This window comes from Penaeus monodon, chromosome 43, assembly GCF_015228065.2.
Source record: "Penaeus monodon isolate SGIC_2016 chromosome 43, NSTDA_Pmon_1, whole genome shotgun sequence".
NCBI classification, from domain to species: Eukaryota; Metazoa; Arthropoda; class Malacostraca; order Decapoda; family Penaeidae; genus Penaeus; species Penaeus monodon.
This window is the reverse complement of record NC_051428.1, coordinates 6032664-6037608: the sequence shown is the minus strand read 5'-3', so window position 1 is coordinate 6037608 and position 4945 is coordinate 6032664. Positions and strand designations below refer to the sequence as shown.

The 4945-nt window shown below is 34.1% G+C and overlaps 1 protein-coding gene across 1 annotated transcript in view; it reads right to left on the bottom strand.

Annotated features, from left to right (window-relative positions):
• Positions 1-3782: 3782 nt before the first annotated feature.
• Positions 3783-4945, bottom strand: part of LOC119568431 (CTD small phosphatase-like protein 2-A) — a 30833-nt gene continuing 29670 nt past the window's right edge. Inside the window, exon 10 of the mRNA XM_037916953.1 lies at positions 3783-4945. This exon is cut by the window's right edge and continues 1212 nt beyond it. The gene's annotated coding sequence lies outside the window, so the exon portion shown is untranslated.

Below are 4945 nucleotides of genomic sequence, written 5' to 3'. Positions count from 1 at the left end.
GGCTAGTCTATATGTCATGAGATAATGATTTTCTTTTATATATTACAACAGGCCAGGCCAGAATTACAAATGATCAACAATTCAAAAAAGATAAGAACAATCATACACATGAAGCATACTCTGATATAAAATTTTATACGTTATCATTCTACATCTTCAATTTCCAAAAATAGATGTGCAGAGTTACATTTTCCACGAGTAAAGTATCTGGCGTAATTCTGACTCTAGCCGAACATTTGTACTTTTCTTCACATCACGCCTGTGTCACAGTACAATCAGCATTAAACAGTACACCATCAGCATCTTCTGTCACAGTAAACTCAGCATTGAACACTATACTGTCAATACCTGTGCCACAATACACTAATTGGGGGAACAGCATCATCCCATTACACAACAGTCATCTGTGATTAATTCCTGTAAAACTCCACAGTATTAATTCAAGATGCCTGAGATACTGTCGCATATGTACCCTTGGTGATGCACAGTATACTATCACAGTACAGTCAGTGATGCAAAGTATACTGCATCTGTATGCATACCATCTTGAATAATGTAAGAATTTATCCTTTGATGAAAATAATTAGCATGTAATAATAAAAATGAAAAAGAAATCCATGTACGTATTTCTCTACAAAATATTTTCAGCACTGTAGGGCTTCCATTTGTGAACCTTTTGTCATGAATTACTCTTAAAAGAAAACAACAAGAGGGCAAGCTCATGCACCTCAAGTGACTCTATTGAGGTTTCCACCCGGGGGGGAACTAGTACTAACCTGTAGTTCTTTTGAAGCTTAATTCATCTGCATATATATGTTCTCTATACATATTCTCCTTCTTGTAAGTCTGTTTAAATCCTTCTAACAAAACTAAATATACATTTCCACAATATATCATAAACAGCTTGCTTTACTTAGCAAGTGAAACTGCAAAAGAAACTTTTATTAGATCCTCTCATTACTTACTCTGAACTTCAATACAAAGTTTAGAATAATAAAACTTTCAAAAAGTGTTCATTTTAAATAACAAGAACGGCTTGTATTTCTACATAACCAACAGAAATATAGACTAACATGTGCATACCACAGGTGATTAACAGTCACATATAACATTACATTAACCTATCAACTGGAGAGAATAGGAAAATCACATTTAAATAAAAGAGACAGGCATACATCATAACTATATTGGTCTGTTTTACATTTCTGAAACAATAATGGAAAAATACATTCATACAAATATGTATGCATGTGTGTACATATAAGTGTGTGCGTGGGGGGGGGGGGATCACATGTATATAAATATACAATTATAAGTACATACACATATACATAAACATACATGTATGTATGTATGTATGTATGTATGAATGTGTATGTGTGTGTGTGTGTGTGTGTGTGTGTGTGTGTGTGTGTGTGTGTGTGTGTGTGTGTGTGTGTGTGTGTGTGTGTGTGTGTGTGTGTGTGTGTGTGTATATATATATATATATATATATATATGAGAGAGAGAGAGAGAGAGAGAGAGAGAGAGAGAGAGAGAGAGAGAGAGAGAGAGAGAGAGAGAGAGAGAGAGAGAGAGAGAGAGAGAGAGTGAGTGTGTGTGTGTGTGTGTGTGTGTGTGTGTGTGTGTGTGTGTGTGTGTGTGTGTGTGTGTGTGTGTGTGTGTGTTTCATGTTCCCATGTTCAGATAGTGTATATATGTATGTATGTATATGTGTATTATATGCACAGACACATACATACCTCCAAATGAACTTAAATAAAATAATACCATATATTCTATGTATGAAAATATGACAAAATATAGACTTCTAGAGGCAAATTATTCAAATTCATTTGTTAACAAAACTGTAATGATATAATTTGGGATTATGGTTCTTTTCATGCCATCTTCAAAAAATTATGTTAAACAGTACAAAAAAATGTTCTTGTAAAAACAAGAAAACAGAATATAGTATAACTGTATAACTGAAAACTGAATTAATTCTGATTAGGAAGGAGAATCACAGCAAAATTCAAAAGCAGTGCATGCAATTTCTGCAAACTAAAGGCCAATAACTCATAATAACAAAGAATAACAAGTGTATTCTAAATAAACATTTAAACATACTATATACCAATTTCCTTTCATATAATACAAGCTATCACTAAAGTAGTGAAACCATAATAATCTTTCATGAATTTGCTGCCATTGCTATCTTTACCATTATTCACATAATAATAATAATAAAAGAGTAATAACAGTTAATTACAAAAGTTAAAAGTGAAAAAACAAAAAAACAACAGAATTCTTTAAGTAATTGAATAAAAACTAAATGCTTGGCACATATAAAAACAAAATGCAGACTGGCATTCCTCATGGTGCAAAAACATTCATGTTCTGACCATTAGCACCAACTACCTTCAACAAAGAAAACAAATAAATGAAAGAAACAAAACCTGCACACAGTTTAAAAGCACTTTGCCAATACTTTTTTTCTGAATATCCATCTGGTTGCCATAAAATATTCTAAACTAAAAAATATCGCTTCCTGTCTTGACCAGAAGTCATAATTAATGACAAAAAATCGTTACTAAACACTGTCCTTCCCTTTTATCTGTCGGTCTGAGAAAACTTTTTTTTCAGATCTCGTCAAGGAAGCTGCACCTCACAAAGACCATCCTGTGTTTCTTACTATGTACAAGAGAATGTAACCTGCCCTTATAATACTTTTCTGAGAAGCTTTATCCAAATAAAAAAATATATGTATATAACAATCCACTGATATCTGATACCTTTCAAGTTAATTTGTGCAATAGAAGAAACACAGTATCATATAATAAACATGTTCCATTAACAAACCTTTAAATTATTTGTTCTAACGAAATGATCTGAGATACTCGTTATCTCTTTGTACGTTTTGGTTAGTCAAGCTATACCAACCTGTTTTCAAAAAGGTAAAAGCTTACATGTGTAAGTTTGAGTACTTGTGTATGCTTGTTTTACAAAGACAATACCAAATCATGAATAAAAACTTGAGAATAGCAGTCAACTTCCTGCACAGGTATCATGCAACCTTTCCCCACAAGCCTCCAAACACGAGCAGACATTGGAGAAGCTTGAACCCTTCACAAACAAAGTGAATGATAATATAATGATTTCCTCAGTGAGTATTCCACTAAACAATACTCCTGGACATAGCCGATTTATTCTAGTTTGGTTTCTTCTTTCCTTGAGGTAGAAATTTATGCTGGATGGTGACGCATGCCCCAATCTTACGTGCCTCAATTTGGATGGCAAAAGGACTTCTCACTCCCCTCCTTCCTTCACACAGAAATCAACTGTTAAACTGCACAAGGGAGACAGAAAGAATGAAGAAAACAAAAAATCATATGGATACCCAAACAGAGCCAAATTAACCACTTCTAAATTCACTACAAACTCCTACAGAATATAATTCTTTACTATTTACAACTAAGCCCCTACAATCAGAAGCATCTCTTCTCATACAATTTGTAAAACTGATCAATACATATGAAAGCCTTCATAAAAAATGACATCTGATAAAACTTTCCATAACATTAATTCATAAGTTCCTTCTATCACATAATCTGTAGCTACTTATCAATGGAAACCTATGTTGCCTGTTTATTCCACTGCATTCTCTAACGTATGCTTTTAGCACTGAAGTCAAACTTCAAAAACACTTTGAGAACGGTTTCAAGCTTTCAATGAAGTGTGAGCCTATAGACTTTTATACAGTAACTTGAAATTTCTTTAACACTTCTAACTTCATCTGACTGTTTCAATGACACTTTTGTGAGTTACAGTACATGAAATGTGGAACATACATATACATATACATACAAATGTACATACATAAATGATGCATATATACAGGCTTATACACGAATCAAAATTCAAGAATGAAAGAATAAACTGATGTTAAGAGACATTGGCAGAAAAAATAGTTTCTTTTGTCAATGAAAAGGAATCTTAATTTGATATTTTTTATTGTAATTGTACTACTTACTATAATTATTATTATTATTATTATCAATGTAAATTAATTTTATGTACAAATTGAAAACTGACTCTGGTTACTGTCAATCTCTCTTTAAATTATTATTCTTAATCTTACATGAAATTTATATAATCATTTATCTATTTATGGATGTATTTAGATATTCTCTTTTATTCATTCCACTTTCCTCATACTCGTATCCCTCCTCCTCCTCCTCCTCCTCCCCTTCCTCCTCCAGGCTCTCTTCCAGGTCTCCTGAACCCTCCATCCTTCTCTCTCCTTTCGACCACAGCTTCACCCAACCATATAATTATGCACTGAGTTCTTTCAAGCAATCTACTGGCCAATAATGTTTTGCAAAGACACTAAGAGTCTGCAAGCTCTGTGATTAACAAAGAGACTAGATCAGAGAGCGAGCAAAGAAACGTGAAAAGGGGGTAGGGGGGTTTGATGGTCTGGCGCAGGTTAGGCAACTTCCTTGTTACTTGAAGCACGTGAGATTCCCATTCAAAGACACGCTGGCTCTACAAATGGACTATAGGGTAGGGAGACTACTGTGGCAGAAGGGAGAGGAAGTCACAATTCCAAGATATGTATTTAAGACCCAGTGAAGGTTTCTGTGGAGAGAGAGCCACAAGAGAGAAGGCAGAGGAGAATTGAAAAGGAATAAGAGATTTGAATTTGTACAGTGGTGAGATTAAAGAAAAAGAAAAGAAAGAAAAAAAAAAAAAAAAAAACTACTACTAACAGGTGTGTGTGTGTGATTTTGCTTCCAGCATCAGACAAACCAAGATAAGCCAGAGAAGAAAGATGCAACGAGTTTATCAAAGAGCAGGTACACAAACAATATCTGTCAACAAGACCGACAAAAATTGAGACGCGAAAGATAACCAGTTTGACCTGGTCTCCGCCATATACATACACATGTAAACGGGGGGGGGG